Consider the following 22,331-nt stretch of genomic DNA (forward strand, 5'->3'; position numbering starts at 1 on the left):
ATCGGAGTTCTGCTCCTTGCTCACAGCGAGGCAGGGCCCAGATATGTAGTCGAGCCGTCATGATGGAGAGATGCACAAGCTATCAGTGAAGGCTACCATGCAGTAGTGTTTGCCATGTGATAGGTTTCCTGCCGGTTGATGCAGGGTGGGCACATTAGGGTTGATGCAGGGTGGTGGGCACATTAGGGTTGATGCAGGGTGGTGGGCACATTAGGGTTGATGCAGGGTGGGCACATTAGGGTTGATGCAGGGTGGTGGGCACATTAGGGTTGATGCAGGGTGGGCACATTAGGGTTGATGCAGGGTGGTGGGCACATTAGGGTTGATGCAGGGTGGTGGGCACATTAGGGTTGATGCAGGGTGGTGGGCACATTAGGGTTGATGCAGGGTGGGCACATTAGGGTTGATGCAGGGTGGTGGGCACATTAGGGTTGATGCAGGGTGGGCACATTAGGGTTGATGCAGGGTGGTGGGCACATTAGGGTTGATGCAGAGTGGTGGGCACATTAGGTTAGAGAATAAACCGTGTTTCCCCCAAAGGATGATGCTGTAGCAGGTGTCTATGTGTCTGCCTGCCCGCACCTGAAGGGCCTTCAAGGCCTAAGTACTATGTGCATATTTTATTATGTGCATATTTGTGCACAGCAGGGACGTGCACAGGACTTTAGAGGGGCAGGTGCTCAAAGGCTGAAAAGGGCACTGGGCCTGTGCTATTTTGGGAGGGGGGGGCCTTTTTGGGCGGGGAGGGGCCTTTTTATGCTTTTTGGGGGGTTTTGGTGATCAAATATTGAATATTGAACTATAATAATCAGTGCAGGAGCTCACTTATCCTTGAAAGACACTTTTATCACTGACTTAAAAGGCCCATACATCTCCATAAATGTTCAGGGCGGAGGGAATAAGTGCTTACCCTACAGACCCCAAGTCTGTTAGGACAGCAGACTCGGTTGGCACTGCTCAAAACTTACCTTTTTAAAATAGCTTTTAAATGAATTATTATCTTTATTTCATTGTCTTATTTTTCCTTATTTCTATACATTTTACTTAAATATTTTATTATAATTTGTATCATTGTTTTATGTAGTTTTTTTAATCATTTTATTTGTTCTTTTTTAACGTCAACATATTATTTAAATTATTCAAATGGAACTCAAACATGTTCCGTTGTGATGTCACAGTATGATGTCATAATCAAACATTCTAGAACATTTGTGATGTCACAGTATGATGTCATAATATAACATTCTAGAACATTTGTGATGTCACAGTATGATGTCATAACCAAACACTCTAGAACATTTGTGATGTCACAGTATGATGTCATAACCAAACACTCTAGAACATTTGAGATGTCACAGTATGATGTCATAATAGATAATTCTAGAACATTTGAGATGTCACAGTATGATGTCATAATCAAACATTCTAGAACATTTGTAATGTCACAGTATGATGTCATAATCAAACATTCTAGAACATTTATGATGTCATAGTATGATGTCATAATCAAACATTCTAGAACATTTGTGATGTCACAGTATGATGTCATAATAGAACAGTCTAGAACATTTGAGATGTCACAGTATGATGTCATAATAGAACATTCTAGAACATTTGAGATGTCACAGTATGATGTCATAATAGCACATTCTAGAACATTTGTGGTGTCACAGTATGATGTCATAATAGAACATTCTAGAACATTTGAGATGTGACAGTATGATGTCATAATCAAACATTCTAGAACATTTGTGATGTCACAGTATGATGTCATAATAGAACATTCTAGAACATTTGTGTACAGTATATATTCAACAATTCTCTCAGAAGTTCTCAGATCTCAAAATACCAAGTGAAGATATCACTTGTTGTTTCCGGCTACTTGTTTGTAAGCTTGAATATATTCTGTAGATACAATTTAAAATCCCCACATGGAAAAGGAAACAATGTCCTGTGAACTGCGTCTGGAGGGAAGGCTCTGTGATGTGGTTATTAAAGTCAACAGCACTGAGTTGAATGCCCACAAGGCCCTCCTGTGTGACTGCAGTGACTATTTAAGGTAAGTTTAGCTTGGTTCAGGTTAGCTTGGTTCAGGTTAGCTTGGTTAGTAAACAGGTACCATACTGTACTTTTACTGTAAACAGATAATATACTGTACTTCTACTGTAAACAGATACTATACTGTATGTCTACTGTAAAAAGATACTATACTGTACTTCTACTGTAAAAAGATACTATACTGTATGTCTACTGTAAAAATATACTATACTGTACTTCTACTGTAAAAAAAATACTATACTGTACTTCTACTGTAAACAGATACTATACTGTACTTCTACTGTAAACAGATACTATACTGTACTTCTACTGTAAACAGATACTATACTGTACTTCTAATGTAAAAATATACTATACTGTACTTCTACTGTAAACATGTACTGTACTTCTACTGTAAACCGATACTATACTGTACTTCTACTGTAAACAGATACTATACTGTACTTCTACTGTAAACAGATACTATACTGTACTTCTACTGTAAACATATACTATACTGCACTTCTACTGTAAACAGATAATATACTGTACTTCTACTGTAAACAGATACTATACTGTACTTCTACTGTAAACAGATACTATACTGTACTTCTACTGTAAAAATATACTATACTTCTACTGTGCTAAGACCCTATACTTCTACAGTGAAAATATATTACTACTAGGGCTGTCCCCGACTAAGGATTTGGATAGTCGACTATGGTTGGTCAAAATTTGCCGTTAGTCGACTATAGTTTTTTATCATTCCATTTGGGCTGTGGGGGGTGCTTAATGTCTGAAGGAGTCGACTGAAGGCTTCTTGTCCTCTGCAAAAGCATGCAATTGGTCCACTGATGGATACATCTTGATATTTGTCTAGTCTAGTGTGTTCATTAGATGGGTGAAATCCTCTTTCAGTGCCTCTGTGCCTGTTTTCTTAGGCAGTTGGCCTCTGGTATGCGTGCCATTAGCGTTAGCCACGCTTCTAAGAAGTTGGCAGTCGACTACGGCTCCTTTCGACGATTAGTCGACTATTCGACTAATAGGGGTCAGCCCTAATTACTACACAGGACAGAATGTTGCTTACTGTTTATTCATCAGATATCTCTATACTCTGCGTCCCACAGAGCCCTCTTCACTCGCTGGAGCGACTCAGAGAAAGCAGTCTACACTATCCCTGGGGTGTCCCCGGGTATGATGCAGCTCATCATAGAGTACTCCTACACACGCTTTGTGCTGGTGACAGCAGAGAACGTGAAAGAGCTTCTGGTGGCTGCAGACCAGCTTCGCGTCACTGGCATAGTAGGAGCGTGCTCTGACTTCCTAGAAGGCCAGCTGTCTCTGGAAAACTGTGTCGGCATCTGGAGGTTCGCGGACATCTACTGCTGCCCTGACCTGATGCGCAAGGCCCATCTCTTCATCGTGTGCCACTTTGAGGAGATGTTGCACGTCTCACAGGAGTTTGTGGAGCTGTCCCCGCAGCAACTGGTGGACATCATCGAGAGGGATGACCTGAACGTGAAGAGCGAGGAGACAGTGTTCGAGGCCGTCCTCCGTTGGATCGACCACTCCCGTGAGGAGCGTAAAACACACATCCCTTTGCTGCTGCCCAAGGTAACTAATTGTATTACTGTGCATTACATTAAAACAACACTAGGTTCCCTAGTACAGTGGTTCTCAAACATTTGGGTCCAAACTGTTCCCTAGCAACAGAAACCGTCTACAACCGATGTCTAAGTTGTACCCGCTGTCTGCTTGTCTCTTCCCAGGTTCGCATGGGCTTGATGAGGCCTGACTACTTCAGGAGCAACGTCCAGAACAACCCTGTGGTGAGGGACAGCCACGACTGCAGGCCCCTCATCCTCAGCGTCCTGAACCCCCCTGGCTCCGACAGACTCCCAAACCCCCTGACCCGCCCACGCCTGCCCCAGGAGGTCCTATTGGCCATCGGAGGCTTGGGTGGCGGCATCCTGACCATGGAGGCTTACGATATCCGAGCCGGTGGATGGATGGACGTGAGCGTTGAGGCGGAGAGTCCCCGGATGTGCCACGGCACCGCTTATCTCCACGGTCTGGTCTACTGCGTCTGCGGCCTTGACGGCTTACAGCGTTTCAGCAGTGTGAGCAGGTTCAACCCCGTCACTCGCAGCTGGCTGCAGGCGGCTCCCATGCACTCACGCCGCTGTTACGTCAGCGTGGTCGCGTTGGACGGCTGTATCTACGCCATGGGAGGGTCTGACGGACACAGGGTATCGAACACTGCCGAGCGCTACGAGCCTGAAACCGACCAGTGGACAGTGATCTCACCCATGCTGGAGCACAGGATTCACGCCGGGGCAGCAGCCCTCCAGGGCAAGGTGGGTGGAACTGAGGGACACAGGGTGCTAGATGAACACAAGGAACGTTAGATCAGAAATCATAAATGTCTTTATTGCCAAGTAAGCTTGCACATACAAAACATGTGTCTGGTCCTTTGGTGCATCAACATTAACAGACAATTAAAGTAGAATGAAATCAAATGGAATATATAAACTAAATTAGAATATTCTTCCTTATTACAGGTTTACATCTGTGGTGGCAACAACAGGGGGTGGTGTCTGCTCACAGCTGAGTGCTACAGCCCAGACACCGACCAGTGGACTCTGATTGCCCCCATGAGCAGCAGGCGTGGCGGCCTGGGAGTCGCTGCGTACGGAGGACAAGTCTATGCGGTAGGTGCACACGGAGACAAATGCTTTATACTAGATATTTCTATAGATATGTATCATTTTTTTTGGTCCACTTTTTCTCCCATTTTTCTATATTTTTCTCCCATCCCAATTTTCGTATCATCCAATTCAACCCTCCCCTGTCACGAACGCTGTTTCTTGCCTCCCACAAGCCGGCTGCAATGTGGACTAAGTCATACATAGCACAAGTCCCCTCCGGTACTTGAGGTAACAGCAGTCGCATCTTTTCACCTGCGCAGCTCGATCTCTCAGTGTCGAGGAGTAACGCGTGGGAGGCTCACGCTGCCCCGACACTTCCTGATTCTACTGCGCAGGCGCACCAACCGACTTGTAGGAGTCGCTTGTTCACAACGTTCGATCCCCACCCTTCAGTTTTCCCTCCCCGTAATACGGCCAATGTGTATTACTGCGGACGACCAGCTAAACTGAAAACAATGTGGAGAGCTGGATTCGAACACGCGAATCCTAGCGTCTCCACACTGGTGGCGAGTGCCTTGCCCACTACACCACCTAGCCGCCCTATAGATTTGTATCATTTGACTTGCAATGCTGCTGTGATGCCCTCATTTCCCTACGTGGATTAATACAGTGTCTGCCTGCCTGAGCCACACACTAAAACATTCCTCTCATGTGTCCTGTCCTCAGGTGGGAGGGTGGGACGGTAGAGACTACCTGCGTAGCGCGGAGGCCTACATCCCCTTGACTGGCTCCTGGCGGGCCCTGCCCGACATGATCACCCCCCGCAGCTACTTTGGCATTGCGGTGCTGGACGACCTGCTCTTCGTGGTCGGAGGCCGCAATGGCTCCAGCACCATCACCAACAAGGTGGAGCGCTACGACCAGAGCAGCGACAAGTGGACTGTAGCCGAGGACATGAAGATCCCGCGCGAAGACCTAAGCTGCTGCATAATGCATGACCTGCCTAAGGAAGAGGAGGAGCAGGAGGAGGAGGAGGAGCAGGAGGAAGATGAGGAAGAGTAGGAGCAGGAGGAGCAGGAGGAGGTGGAGGAAGAGGAGAAAGAGGAGGAGGAGGAGGAAGAGGAGGAGGAGGAAGATGTGGAAGAGTAGGAGGAGGAGGAGGAGGAGGAAGAGGAGGAGGATGAAGAGGAGGAGGAGGAAGATGTGGAAGAGTAGGAGGAGGAGGAGGAGGAAGAGTAGGAGGAGGATTAGGAGGAGGAAGAGGAGGAAGAGGAGGAGGAGGAGGAATAGGAAGAGTTGGAAGAGGAGGAGGAGGAAGAGGAGGAGGAGGAGGAAGATGTGGAAGAGTAGGAGGAGGAGGAGGAAGAGGAGGAGGAGGAAGATGTGGAAGAGTAGGAGGAGGAGGAGGAGGAGGAGGAAGAGTAGGAGGAGGAGGAAGAGGAGGAAAAGGAGGAGGAGGAGGCGGAGGAGGAAGAGGAGGAAGAGGAGGAAGAGGAGGAGGATGAGGAAGAGTAGGAGGAGGAGGAGGAGGCAGCAGGGGATCCATCTAAGAACCTTAAACATTTATTAGACCAAAAGAAATCCTAAGAAATTAATAAATTACTATCAGCCAAAGGTGGTGCATTTCTTTCTTCTAGTAATTCAGACAATATCGGTTTTTAGTTTGTGTAATGTAATGTAATATCTTTAACTTTCTTAAACTAAACTGCAATAAATCAGAAATCATCATTATCGGTCCAAAATCCCTCACCAGCCACACCCAGGATTTCACCCTAAATATTGATGGTACCATTGTCACCCCCTCCACTCACGTCCGTAACCTTGGCATCATCCTGGACCCCACCCTTTCTTTCCTCCGCCATGTGAACCACATAACCAAATCGGCCTTCTACCACCTCCGGAACATTGCTCGTCTCCGCCCCTCCCTATCACTCTCCGCTGCTGAAACACTGGTTCATGCATTCATATCATCAAGACTAGATTACTGCAACAGCATCCTCTACGGCTCACCAAACACTATCCTCAATAAACTCCAATATGTCCAAAACTCTGCTGCCCGCATGCTCACCTCCACCCGTCGCTCTGATCACATCACCCCTGTCCTCCACGACCTCCACTGGCTTCCAATCAAATACAGGATACACTTTAAAATACTACTCATCACATTTAAAGCCCTCAACAACCTTGCCCCTCCCTACCTGTCCGACCTCCTCCACCGTCACACGCCCACCCGTCGCCTTAGGTCTGCAGATGCCAACCTCCTAACACCTCCCACGACCAGGCTCCGGACCTGGGGCGACAGGGCCTTTGCTGCTGCTGCCCCCTCCCTCTGGAATGCCCTCCCCAGCCATATCCGTGATGCAAACACCCTGACATCTTTTAAATCAGCCCTCAAAACTCACCTTTTCAATCTTGCTTTTGACCTCTAATTCTGTCTGTGTTATTTTATTTTATTTTGTCATGTATTATTTTTGTTCTGTTTTTTGTTTTGCCATAGTTTGTCTCTCCTGCCCATGTAAAGCGTCTTTGAGCACCTGGAAAAGCGCTATATAAAATAGATGTATTATTATTATTATTATTATTATTATCTGTTTTTAGTTTGTGTAATGTAATGTAATATCTGTTTTTAGTTTGTGTAATGTAATGTAATATCTGTTTTTAGTTTGTGTAATGTAATATCTGTTTTTAGTTTGTGTAATGTAATGTAATATCTGTTTTTAGTTTGTGTAATGTAATGTAATATCTGTTTTTAGTTTGTGTAATGCACATAATATGGGAACTTTTATCCATATGGTTGACCCTGTTAGGAATTGCACCCCCAACCCAAGCAGATTGCAGATCACTCTCTCTATATGGAGGTAAAAAAGAAAATATGGTCAAAATAATTGGCATAAAAAGGGCACTTTTTTATGAGGTACAAAAGGGCAGGTGCTTGTGCACCCGTTGGGCTCTATGTGTGCACGTGCCTGCTCGCTGTGCCCTTGAGCAAGGCACCTCAGCTTTAACCGCTCCAGTGTTAGCTGCTCAGGGGCCAGTAGTAGAGTGCCTGACCATAGTGTCTTTATACCTGTATCACTGGACATATAAATGCATATTAAATCAAATCAAATTGATTTGTAAAGCCCGAAATCACAAGTTAATGTCCCCATGGGCCGGACAAGTCTTCTTTAAACTATTCAAGAAGAAACATCCCAATAAATCAAGAACAAAAAACCCACCATGAAATCCAAAATAAATGTAAAGTAATAAATGCAACACTCCCAGACATACCCCAGTGAAGGTAAGGAAAAACCTAGCAATAGGAAAAAAGCACCACAGGCAATGTGGAGGAGAGAAACCTTAGAAGGGCCGTTCAAAGGGGGATCCCCCTTCTTGGATGTCGGTGATAATAGTGTTGCTATGGATGGGTGGAGAATAAAACAGGCGAATAATTGGTATGTATGTACATATACGTGTAATAAAACACAAATATGTGCATGCAATTGCAACTAGGGTACATAAGAACATTTTTTAAACATTTAAATATATTACAACTCTGTACATACATGTGATTAGCATTATACTCAGTAGAACAAATGTATATATCTTATACCCAGCGTAATCACTATTACTATTACTATTGCACTTTACTGTTACATTTGCACTCGGGTTGGATGCCCCACTTATTTTCATTGTAATGTACTTATGCTGTATGATGACAATACATTTCAATGTAATCTAATCTAACTGGTACTATGACCTGAATGATGGTCCTAGAGGTCAGTGATTTGATGCTCTTTTGGTGTTTTGGCGATGGTGGCGTAAGAGAGTGCTGTCTTAACGTAAGAGAGTGCCGTCTTAACAGGTCGTCGGAAATCTCCCATATAGGCATTGGATTGGGTGGAGACCTGGTGACTGCATGCGAATGCCCTCATATGCCCTGTGTATGGGGACATGTCACCCATATAGAAACACACCTCTTCAATCAATATCTGAAATGCAAATCAATAAATAACCTTAATAAATATAATATTTATATTGTAGTGGGTTCTATAGAGACATAATTCCCCATGGTATTGTTTTGATGTGTTGATGGGGCACTGTCACTTTAAGGAGGTTGGTTTTGGGGTTGGGCTGAGAGGAGACGCCCTGTGTGGGGTTTCATTGATAAATGTTTGATTACTACGAGCTGTCAGAAGCTAGCACGGCATAGTTCTGACAGCTGTCACTTGTGCATCTGCGAAATAAATGACACACGGCTTTGTGTTGTCAACTGATAGAAATTGTGTGTTTCTCTATTCCGACGATTTCTACAATATAATAATCAATAACTGTCTTTTACTAGTACCTTACTACTATGTACTATGTTACTATCCGTATACTACTACCTACCATGCTAATATGTCTATTTTACTATGCACTCAGGGTGTAACACTCAAGTTCAACACTATTTGACGAACAATGCCACTGACCATCAGTGATGGGAATAACGGCGCTATAAGTAATGGCGTTACTAACGGCATTAGTTTTTTCAGTAACGAGTAATCTAACAGATTACTCTTCCAATCTTAATAACGCCGTTAGCGTTACTGCAAAAAAATCCGGCGCGTTACTATGAATTAACCTGTTTCTTTCATCAGACAGATCTCTGCGCCGAGAGGCAATAATATGTTCTTCCTTGTTTAGTGGGCAGTGCGCGAGCCAAGCATACATGCTGACGATTGGCTGAGGTTGAATAAAATGTCATGGTAAGCCAATCAGAGGTGGAGGTGGGCGGGTGTCTAAAGCATCCAGAGTCTGACACACAGCGCGACAAGACAAGCGATCACTGATCAGTCAGCATGAGACCGCGGTCAGTGTAGTGTACGTTTTGAGCCCAAATAATCCAAAACGAATCCAACGAACAACACAAGCGACTCAGTCAACATGAGACCGCGGGTCCATGAGCGTTTTGTGTTCACTCTTTGCAGGGCAGGGCACTGAGTGGCTCTACTGCAGTGCCGACAGCCTTATCAACAGTGCTGCACTTCCTGGTTTAATAGTGCAGGCTTCAGGTGCTCAGAGATTCTCGAAGACACTCTGATGTCACGAGACCGCCGCCATCTTGGTATAGGGGGACCATACGGATTTCTACCATCAAATGCATGCGTTGAGGTCCGTTTTTATTACATGTTTTATCACATTCTTGTTCATTTCATAACATTTTCATACGATTTGTTTTGAAAATATTGAGGCCAACATGGCATTTCACTATTTCGAAAGCCTTTCTGGTGATTCTAAGGCGAGATATGAGTCAAAGATCTCCCCCTGATTGACTTGACATAATGTCCATACAAAACACCTGCAGACATGGCCATCTCTCGAATACCCAAATTGAAGCTGCTGTGTTACGTTTTGTACTAATAACGAACACAGAAATCCAAATTGCAAGTTTTATATAATACCAGCTGATGCATCATGGAGGAAAAAGTGGCTGGTGGCTAACGTTCGGCTAACTCGCTCTGTGTTGTGGTCGTGGGTAGCTACATGCTAAGCTAACGTTAATTACATAATATCGAACCGATAGGAGCTTATCTTATCTAATCTTACGTGGTGGTACCACGTGTGCCACTACCCGATCAAACATCCACGTAAGATTAGATAAGATAAGCTCCTATCGGTTCGATATTATGTAATTAACGTTAGCTTAGCATGTAGCTACCACGACCACAACACAGAGCGAGTTAGCCGAACGTTAGCCACCAGCCACTTTTTCCTCCGTAATGGTATAAAACTTGCGATTTGGATTTCTGTTTTTGTCATTAGTACAACGCGTAACACAGCAGCTCTTTGGCATTGTGAAGGACTGAAGAAAATTTCGCTTGATAGTCTTTAATTTGACGCTTTAACGATCCGTTTCTGCACTAAATGAACCGTACACAATGTACGAGGCGGGGCAGTTACCCCCCACGCTGCAGTTGCCTAGCAACAACAGGCAGGAAGTTGACTTCGAGAATATATATATCACTGTATGTCATGCATGTCTTAAATGTCATGATTAGATTAGTTTAGATGATTCGATTAGATTCTTATATCTGTATGTTGTGTATGTCATTGATTGATTGATTGAAAAGTTTATTAACGGATTGCAGAATGGGTACAGTACAGTACAGCTCAATACATACAATTGTTAAGGGGATGCAGACCAGAGAAAGATTTTCGTCATAAATGTCATGAATTGAAAATGGGGGACCCTGATGTAAACAAGACGAAACTCTTTCTCAGGTCTGCATCCCCTTAACAATTGTGTGTATTGAGCCGTACTGTATTGTACCCATTCTGCAATCTGTTAATTAAAATGTTCAATCAATCAGTATATATTTGTTATTTATTTTTGCTTAACAAGCATAATTTAATGTTGCCCAGTTGTGGCCTGTTGAGGGGCAATACATATCAAAAGTTCCAAAACATCTATTCTGTTTGTATTTGTATGATCCACTATATAAACATAGTAATTATAATATCTACATACATGGCATTTGATTGGAGGCTAGTCTCACTTTGTCCCACAGCAACATTAAAATAGTTTAGATTTGTGTATGTTGTTTATGTAAAAAAAAATGTTGAAAGTAACGCAATAGTTACTTTCTGAAGTAACTAGTTACTTTTATAATTTGTAACTGAGTAAGTAATTTAGTTACTTTTTGGAAGAAGTAACTAGTAACTGTAACTAGTTACTTTTTTAAAGTAACTTGCCCAACACTGCTGACCATAAGCTGCCAGAGATGCATATCTCCTGCTGAACAGAAAACCACACACTTTTCTGATAGTGGGGTGCCTGGACACTCAGTCATTTAAAATGTATGCGAAAGTTTAGTTTTCACTTCTAATTTGAAGATAAGGATCTATAGAACAATTTGGGCTTGAGTGTCAAGAAACCAGTTGAATTTAATAAAAATGTATCCAAAATGGCCACAATCGAAATCATGAATTCTTTAAAAACGTCTTAATGTTCACACAATTGCTGTGTAATATAATTTTGTATTGCTATTTTAAGTTAATACTGTGTGAGGAATCAACTGGAGTTCAAATATTGATGTTTTGAATATTCTGGTATGGCAAAAATCAAAGATGGCTGCAATTTCTGTATTTATTTCGAATTATGCTTCATAACTTTTATTCTATTGAACCTAGAATGGTGATGGTACGGTACCTATAGGTTTTCATGAATGAGTAATTGAATAAAAATAAAATAAACATGATTGGAGCATATCTTATATGATATTTCACACAATGAGACAATAAATATGTGGAGAACTAGAGTTAGATATGAGAACTGTAAACAACAGTTGACTGTGAAGAACAAACGATGATTGTGAAGAACGTCATCATCACAAGAAAGGATCTGCATCTCAGCACCAATGTCAACGCCATGCCAAAGACCTGATGGAGGTGTTGCTGAGCAATGGGAATCCCTTTGAGGAGGGCAGTAAAGACCTGGTTACATTAGACCAGTGGTTCTCAAACTTTTTACACCAAGTACCACCTGAGAACGTAGCTGGCTCTCCAAGTACCACCATATGACCGGCGTTAAAATACAGTATATTCAGCTATGCGCAGTTAACGCAGGAGGCAAATGTATTCCTAATACCATTATGTATTGTTAACTTTTGTCAGACACAGCCACAATGTACAAAGGGATAGCACTAGAACTAGCAAACACTTCCACACAACTCATACAATGCAAGGGGCATTGAGAACATAATAACTAACATTCTCATAGCAAGTGAGAAAATTAAGAACAACTGTATTTCAGCAAATGTACTTAATTCTCTCTCTATCTCTGTCTGTCTGTCTGTCTGTCTGTCTGTCTGTCTGTCTGTCTGTCTGTCTGTCTGTCTGTCTGTCTGTCTGTCTGTCTGTCTGTCTGTCTGTCTGTCTGTCTGTCTGTCTGTCTGTCTGTCTGTCTCTCTCTCTCTCTCACACACAGCAAGCGATTGTCCATCATTCTCTCTCTCACTCACTCACACACACACACACACACACGCACACAATTATTTTGTTACAAAAACTTAATTTCCTGCATTCTGGTGCAGGAATTTTTGAATTTTTACCCTTTAAATGCCAGTGTTTGTGATGGGCATCACAAATTATTGTAAAAAATAAAATAAAACACATATTCAATACATCTTTTAATGTTTACCCTTTAAATGCCAGTTTGTGTGATGGCATCACAAATTATTGTTAAAAAAAACACAAAGTAAAATATTTTCAATATATCAAATGCAAAGTAAATTTTTCTGGGGGGGATTGTTACAGGCTAGGCATGTGTCAATGATTAGCAGCAACACAGATTTTGATGGATTTTTTGTAATGTCAGATTTTTTTATCTGACATTACAAAAAATCTAAAAATAAATGGTTATGATCAGGGCTGAAGTTGAATTAAAAATGTATGACTGTTTAGACTGCATTACTCTCTGTCACAGTGATCTCCTGGTTGTTCCCCACTTAGGTTATCTAACTATCGCGCTGCCGCAACCAGAAACACTGGCCTGGCCTGCTTCTAAGTTCAGTGGCCTGACTGCAAAAAAAGTGTTTACTGGATGTTTACTGTTAATGCCTGTGTGTCTAATTTGATGTTATGTTTAAAAAATTATTAAAAAAAAAATAGTAAAAAAAAAAAAAAAAAAAATGCTTTTTTGTAAATGTTTTCAAGTACCACCAGCAGTACCACCAAGTACCACTAGTGGTACGCGTACCACAGTTTGAGAACCACTGCATTAGACAATAAGGTGTGTGCGTCTGCGTCTGCTGCCCTATCTGTCCATCAACTCGAGTCTACGGGACAAGAGCAGTACAACAATTTCAGGAAGAGTGCTTGAATCAAATGACAGACTTCTGACAGCACCGATCAAGCTTACTGTTTTTCCATGAGAAGAAAACACAGAAGAAGACAGCAAATAAGCTGAGAATGCAGCACTTCAAACATCATGCAGAGCTCTATGGGAAAGCTTTTATTGTGCTAGACACAATACACGTCAAGTAGAGATATTTCTGTTGACGAGGAGTTAGTTGCGCCAGGTGTAACAAGACATGTTCTCATTCCTGTCAAATAAGTTGTTAACAGATGGACAGTTCCCAGATGACAAGGATGTCTAGATCACTGCAGGTGATCAAGTCCACCATGTTGGAAACAGTCCACCAATGGATCAATGCAACCATGAGGAAGCTGACACTCGTGTCCTATAATACATCTCCTCCACGCCCTCCAAACATCATCACTTGGGAGGGTGCATACTGGAGATACAGATGTTTGTCATAATCCTTCTGACTAATTTCCATCACATCAAGCCACTAACAGATACACACCCACTCAGGGACGTGCACAGGACTTTAGAGGGGCAGGTGCTCAAAGGCTGAAAAGGGCACTATACCTGTGTGTGTTTTTTTTTTTTTTTTTTTTGGTCTTTTTCCCCCTCCATTTTCCTCCGATTTTCTCCCATCCCAATGTTAGTCGTATGCCAATTCCCAGTCCCTTCCTGGTCGCTGCGCACTTACCCCCCACAGTCAGATCATCTGGGAGAGTGGAGGCTACCACGTGCTTCCTCCGACACACGTCCAGCCAATCACCGCTTCTTTTCACCTGGCAGCGCGGATTCTCATTGAGAGGGCGTAGCGTGTGGGAGGACCACACTATCCCCCTCACGTCCAATCCGCGCTTAGCAGGCGCCCCGACCGAACTGTAGGAGTCGCTGTTTACAACGACCCGGACCCACCCCGCCAGCTTCTCCCACCCTCTAATACTGCCAATTGTATCAGTGCAGACGGCCAGCCAAGCTGGTGACAACCCCGGAGCTGTGAGCTGGATTCGAACAGGCAAATCCAGCTCAGCTCCGGGGCTGGTGACGAACGCAATCTCCGCTCGGCCACCTAACCGCCTACCTGTGTGTGTTTTAACCGAGCGCGCGTAGCGCAGAAGCCCGATTTTTAAGGGCCCTTTTCGGGCAGGGGGGCCCCCTTTTTATGCTTTTTGGGGGGTTTTGGTGATAAAATATTGAATATTGAACTATAATAATGGTAAATGGCTGCTTTTTTATATAGCGCTTTTATCCAAAGCGCTTTACAATTAGTTACTTACATATTACCCATTCACACACCGACGGCGGAGGCAACCATGCAAGGTGCCAACCTGCTCATCGGGAGCAATTAGGGGTTAAGTGTCTTGCTCAAGGACACAACGACACGCTGCCCAGGAGGAGCGGGAATCGAACCGGGAACCTCCGGATTGCCAGACGACTGCTCTACCTCCTGAGCCACTGTCGCCCCCAATAATAATAATCAGTGCAGGAGCTCACTTATCCTTGAAAGACACTTTTATCACTGACTAAAAAGGCTCATACATCTCCATAAATGTTCAGGGGGGAGGGAATAAGTGCTTACCCTACAGACCCCAAGAAGTGCTGTATATTCTGTATTGTTTAATATAAATGCATTTTTTATTCCAATCTCGATTTGTATTTGAGATTCCCAAATCCCATCGGACTTGACTTCTTCGTGTCCCTCAGTGAGTATAATACCAGCATTCAACTGTATGCGCCACAGCGGTTTCTATCATCATCATCATCATCATCATCATCATCACCACCCACGCTATGCATAAAACATATAGGTCCGCGGAGAGGCACGCTGAGGAGGCCGTGCAAACTGCAATGGAATATGGGGCATCTCTCTCTCTTTACCTAATATTTTGATTCTATCCTGACATTTTCAGTTGGAAGGGCAGTCTATATGCGTAACGATTCTTTATTTTATTTTATTTTTTCAAAAAGGGCACTTTCTTTATGAGGCTCAAAAGGGCAGGTGCTCAAGCACCCCTTGGGCTCTATGTGTGCACGTGCCTGGTGCACAGTAATGAGCAGGGGAAATGTCTGTCTAGCTTACATACAGTTCAGACTTTATTGTCCCTCAAGGGGAAATTTGCTTTACAGCAGTGGTAGAGACAAGAACAAGAACAACAACAACAACAACAACAACAACAACAACAACAACAACAAATAACACAACACAAGTGTGACAGAGTGGGTCTGTCACTGATGTCGGGGCAGCACGCACGCACACATACACACAACATTCACTCATCAGTCATCATATACATTCATATATCCATTCATACATATATTTATTTATTGTGTTGTGTTGTGTTGTGTTGTGTACATATATTTATTTATTGGGTTGTGTTGTGTTGTGTACATATATTTATTTATTGTGTTGTGTTGTGTTGTGTACATATATTTATTTATTGGGTTGTGTATATGTATTTATTTATTGGTGTTGGAGGTTGTTTCTATATAATGTGTGTAAACGGCAAATCATTTGATGTGTAGCACCTGTTTTAGTAATGTTAATTTAATTATGTGTGGCACCTGTTTTAGTAATGTTAATTTAATTATGTGTGGCACCTGTTTTAGTAATGTTAATTTAATTATGTGTGGCACCTGTTTTAGTAATGTTAATTTAATGATGTGTGGCACCTGTTTTAGTAATGTTAATTTAATGATGTGTGGCACCTGTGGAGGGGGAGGAGTCCAGGTGTCATGAGGGCTGCGTGCCCAAGGTTCTGGGTTCTTGCCCTGCATCAGTTACACTGTAGGTGACTGAGGGAAGCGCCGTATGTGTCTGTTAGTCTGTTTGTCTCTGTGTCGGGGCTTCACCAGACAACGGTTGCTAAAGATGAGTAACTAGGGAAGTGCCGCGCAGTAAGTGTCGTCTATCAATATGACGTTATTGTGGAGCGCATCTGATAGACCAGGTAGTACTTTGTTATTTTGTTAGTTTGCTTATGTCACTTGTTTTTGAAATGTCACCTCTGCACCTTGGAGGCTGGGAAATAAAACAACACCAAGATCATTTTTCCGACTACGCCATCATTTGTGTGAGTTTGGAGGGGAGAGGAGAAGGACCCCGTCACAACAAGAAACATCACATCTTACCGAATCCAACCAGGAAAAAGAAAAGGAAAATGAAAACGCATTACTGTTATTTTAAAGGAAGTTGAGTGCATTCATGTGGATGTACGAACATTTACATCCGTTGCTCTTTAGCCTGGCGAGCCTATTTATCTCCTGCCAGAGGGGGGAGGGGGACAAACTCCTCCAAGAGAGGACGGTCAGAGCCGTCTAAGATCGTCTGAGCCTTCCGCAGAATTTGTCTGTTATAAATGTCGGTCAAGGAAAGCCGCTGGGTCCCAATTATCTTGCTGGCCATCTTGACTATGTCGGACTGTTTTTGTTCTGTATCGACAGGTTGCCATACCAGGAGACAACACAAAAGCCTCCAGGACATCACACCCAGCGTCCGCAGGGCCGAGGCGCTGGTCACCCAAACAACGGCCTCTTTGCGCCGCTGCGGTCAGTCAGGCGCTACCGGAGTCTCATGGCCGGCACAGAGAGACTCAGAAGGAGCTTCTATCCCCCAGGCCATCAGGAGGATGCTCAACGACTCAGGCGACCACGCAAGGTGCCGACCTCCTCATCGTGAGCAGTTAGGGGTGTTTACGTGTTTTGCTCAAGGACACTTCGAGACGCTTACCGGGAGGAGGAGCGGGAATCGAACCGGGAACCTCCGGAGGATCACCAGACGACCACCGCTCTGCCTCCTGAGCCACTGTCACAACAGAGGTGCTTGTTGTTCTCTCGTCGTTGACATTATCAGGTGGGTTTCTCGTTTATATATACGTTTTTACTCACAAGTGTGTCAGAATTGTCCTGGATATGCAGCGTCGTCCGTGGTGCTAAATAATATAAATCAAAAGAGATAGACAGCGTCTCCCAGCGAGGAGCAGAGTGTCGGACGTGACTGAACTCTCACCGACCCTCACAGCCCTCTCCGTCGCTCAGCGCGCACACACTCGCCGTCGACATCGGCACCGGTCGTGGAGAGAAAAAACGTTTCAATTGATCTCTACAATCACTCTTAGAATCACTTCCCATCACCATCATCCAGACGGAGCCGGGGGCCGAACCTCTCTTCTTCTCCGGGGGCCCCGTTCATTCCCACTCCGTCGTTAATAATAATAAACTCTGAGCGCTTCGTAACCGACACAGACACCGGCATGCCCGCCCGCGCGCTGGAAGACACTCACGTCTTTCATGACGAGCATCTCTCTCTCTCTGGGTCCTGCCGTACAGTACACTCTGCCGGGTACGCAGTCCTCCCCCCCCGCCCCATCCATCCATCCCATCACCGTTATTACTAACAACAAACCATCAAATGTTTACCTTGATTTGCGCCATCGAATTCTTTTTGGCATTTTATTGCTTTATTGGACAGATCCGGCAGAGAGGAAGGATGGGAGAAGATATGGGGGAGGAGACATTCGGCAAAGGGTTAAAGGTCGTCGGGTCTGGGAGGCGAACCCGGGACACGTCTATACTTTTACCTGCTAACCTCCAGTTCCGCGTTCGTTCGCGCTCTGCTATCTGATTGGCCACTGACGTTTCTGGTCATGTGACATGTGCGCCCAATGAATCGCGTGACGCCTGTGTCTTTGCCCATTTCCGCCTCGACCAGCCTGCAAACGACCTAACGCCTAGTTCTATCACTGGTTAAGCTTAGGGTTAACTACCTAACGCCTAGTTTATCACTGGTTAAGCTTATAGGCGACTCTTTCGCAAGTTGGTTAAGGTTAGAGTTTGGAATCAGGGCTGGTGTTCTATCGCCCTGCTCTAAGATAAACTCTAACCTTAACCAACTTGGAAAGAGTCGCCTAAGCTTAACCGGTGATAGAAACAGGCGTCACACGATTGGGCGCAGATGTCACACGACCAGAAACAGTCAGTGGCCAATCAGATCGCAGAACGCGAACGCGGAAACTGGAGGTTAGTTGGTAAAAAAGTATTGACGCACCCGGTGGCGGCCGCGTTGCACCGCAGTGCGTTACGCGGTGCGCCACTCTGCCGCTCCCCTGTGACGTCGACCTTTGACCTTTTTTTTTTGAGTTTTGAGCCAAATGAAAAAAGACATGCGTGGCCGTGGACAGACCGACATCTCTCTGCGACCCTCTCTCCACTCACTCCACTCGCCTTTAGACATAGAAAAGGGACTAGGAATAATTCACTTAAATATTAGAAGCCTGTCTCAGAAATTGGATCATATTATTATATCCTAAGTTATGCAGACTGATCCCGACGTCCTGGTCTTTATAGTGAATCCTGGCTAAAATAAAAGTATTAAAGACTCAGATGTAGCTTTAATGGGCTGCAACTAGGGATGTCTGATATTATCGGCCGATATCGGCATTAAAATGTGATATCGGAAAATATCGGTATCGGTTTTCAAATAATTTTTATTTAAATTTTTTTTACATTTCTATAACCTTTATTTACCCAGGCAAGCAAGTAAGAACAAATGTTGATTTTATTTATTGTCAAAAGTATGCATAATGTTGTGTTAATTCCACAACAAGAGATATGTAATATTAATTACCTGAAATTATAAAAAAAAATATTGGGGGGGGGGGGGGGGAACCCTGCATATATCGGTATCGGTTGATATCGGTTGATATCGGTATCGGAAATTAAGAGTTGGACAATATCGGTATATCGGTATCGGTAAAAAAGCCAATATCGAGCATCCCTAGCTGCAACCTTTATAGAGTGGACAACGTTGGAAGGGGGGAGGGGTGGCTGTTATTGTTGCATCGTCTCCTGTGTCTGTTCTGAATGCTGTCACTAGACCAGGCTGAGAGACAAGAAGATAGACACCAGTTTCCTCTCTGTGCTGCCAGTGGTGGTGAAGGAGGCAATGTCCACCCTACATTGTAAAGCGCGTTGAGAGGCTAGAAAAGCGATATCTAAATGCAAGTAATTATTATTATTATTATTATTATTATTATTATTATTATTATTATTATTATTATTATTATTATTATTATTATTATTATTATTATTATTATTATTATTATTATTATTGATGTACTTGATGCCTTGCAGTGTATTATTGATGTGCTTGATGCCTTGCAGTGTATTGATCCTAAGTGCTCTATTTGAGCTAAACACTGTGTTTTTTTTTTATCAAACTGGCTGCCCCAATTATTACTAAACCGTTAACATACATATTTAATCTCTCCATTGCTACGGGGAGTCAGGGTGATTTCCCTGCACAACGGAGGTGATAATATGGACAACTATCATCCTATTTCCAGGCCACCTTGCTTGGCAAAAGTTCTTGAGACTTCTTAGATAATCAACTCAAGTCTTTTCTCTCAAATCACGATATAATACGATATAATTTTGGCTTTAGATTAGAGGAAACATTGTGCTGCTCTCTTTAGAGATCTGTCAAAAGCCTTTGATGCTGTTGATCATCATCAGCTTTTAAAAAGGTTATCTAGTTCTGGCTTGGATGGTGGTGCATGTGATTGGTTTCAGGATTATCTATCTCCTTCCTGCTCAAGCTGAATTATTGTCCATAACTAAAGGCGTGCCACAAGGTTCAGTGTTGGGTCCTGTCCTTTTCATTATTTATATTAATGATATTGTTTCTTCTTTGAACGACTGTCATGGCCATCTGTATGCAGACGATATCACTGTATCGCTGACACTGTTCAGTTGGCCATTATGAACTTGACGCTTTTATCAATCTTAAATTAGTTGTCAATGCCAGTAAAAACAAAATGTATGCTGTTCTCCAAAGCCAGACATGTTGATTATAATGAAGTACATATTATATCTACTGTAAACAGTTCTAACATTGAGAGAGTCACTGAGTATAAATATCTTGGCTTGTGGCTCCGATGAGACATTTTCATTTAAGTTCCATGTGGATATTCTTGCTTCCTGGCTGCGGCAGAGAACTGGCTTCCTGTGTAGAAATAGATTCAGCTTTGCCCTGATTAGTAGAGAGAGGATTGTTGAAGCTGTTTTCTTATCAACTACCGTATGAAATGACTCTGGTGATTTATAGGCCTGGTGTGGCTTCAACTCATACACCTCTGGGAACTGTCCATCATTCTGCCCTTTTATTACTGGTGACAGATGGGTCCTACTAATCACCCCAAAGTACCCTAAAATACCCCAAAGTACCCCAAAGTATACCCCAAAATACCCCAATGTACCAGAAAATACCCCAAAGTACCAGAAAATATCCCAAAGTACCCCAAAGTATACCCTAAAATACCAAAAGTATGACTAAATACCCCAAAGAACCTCAAAGTTCCACCAAAGTATACCTCATTGTACCACAAAATACCCCAAAGTACCCCAAAGTATACCCCAAAGTACCCCAAAATACCCCAAAGTACCCCAAAGTATACCCCAAAGTACCCCAAAATACCCCAAAGTACCCCAAAGTATACCCTAAAATACCAAAAGTATCACGAAATACCCCAAAGAATCTCAAAGTTCCCCAAAGTATACCTCAATGTACCACAAAATACTGGCTCAGAGGTAGAGCAGGTCAACTAATGATCATTATGGTCAATGGTTTGGTCATTGGTTTGAATCCCAGCTCCTTCTGTTCACATGCCGAAGTGTCCTTGGGCAAGACACTGAACCCCAAATTGCTCCCAATGAGTCTGGCTGCCATTGCTCTGTGAGTGCATGTGTGAATTGGTGAAGGAGAGGCCATTATAAAGCTCTTTGTGCAGCAGCAGGTAGGAAAGCAGTGTATGTGTGCAGTCCATTTCCCATCCCCAAAGTACCACATATTTTCAAAACAAATGTTTATTTTTATATATTATAATCTCCAAATGTAATAACTTTATAATTGCCTGTCCTTCATGGACTGCACATACTGTATTTAGCGCTTTCCTACCTGCTGCACAAAGAGCTTTATAATTGCCTCTCCTTCACCAATTCACACATGCACTCACAGAGCAATACCCTCAATGGGGTATTTTGGGGTATACTTTGGGGTATTTTGGGGTATACTTTGGGGTATTTTGGGGTATACTTTATGGTATTTTGGGGTACTTTAAGGTATTTTCTGGTACTTTGGGGTGATTAGTAGGACCCTGACAGGCTCATACCCACTCTCTGGTCTTCTCTGCATTTAAAAGTATGATCTCTGACGACTGCGTATCGACTTGTGATCAGTCTTAACTGATTTCTATTGATTATTCTTATTTAATGTGTGAATCTACCGTTAACAGTGTCTTGTTCTGTGAGCTCGCCGTCGCTGTAACGGAGGGTGACCTCAGTGTCTCACCAGTTGAAATAAAGGTTTCAAACAGTGAAAGGGTTAAGGTGTTTCATTCTCCACCATCTTTTTACGAGTTCAAACTGAGGTCAAAGTTGAAATCCTTTTTTGAAGCAATTTGACACAGAGCACTGTACTACAGCAAGGGACCCAGTTAACCCTTTCACTGCCACACGACAGAAGGTTAGCCCTTTACTATCACACAACCGATGGCGATGCTCCATCATTAGCTAATGATGCTAATGATGGAGCATCGCCGTCGGTTGTGTGATAGTAAAGGGCTAACCCTCTGTATTGTCACAGTGAAAGGGTTAACCGGCTGTCGCGTGGCAGTGAAACGGTTAACACTGTACTAGGCGGCTGGGTGGCGCAGCGGACAAGAGACACTGGTATCGAATCCGGCTGTCAGCGTTGCCTTCGGCTTGGGCCGGCCGTCATACTGGCTCGATTGGCAGAGTCAGCGGGAGGGAAGCCGGCGGGGTGGTGTCCT

At 43.5% G+C, this 22,331-nt stretch overlaps 1 pseudogene across 1 annotated transcript in view; it reads left to right on the forward strand.

Annotated features, from left to right (window-relative positions):
• Positions 1-5,495: 5,495 nt before the first annotated feature.
• Positions 5,496-22,331, forward strand: part of LOC311244796 — a 94,100-nt pseudogene continuing 77,264 nt past the window's right edge. The window contains exon 1 of the transcript in view: positions 5,496-5,591. The product of the transcript in view is annotated as an uncharacterized misc_RNA (transcript). The remainder of the gene's footprint in view (positions 5,592-22,331) is intronic.

The sequence above is a fragment of the Notolepis coatsorum genome (genome assembly GCF_963971535.1).
Source record: "Notolepis coatsorum genome assembly, chromosome: 18".
Lineage (NCBI taxonomy): Eukaryota > Metazoa > Chordata > Actinopteri > Aulopiformes > Paralepididae > Notolepis > Notolepis coatsorum.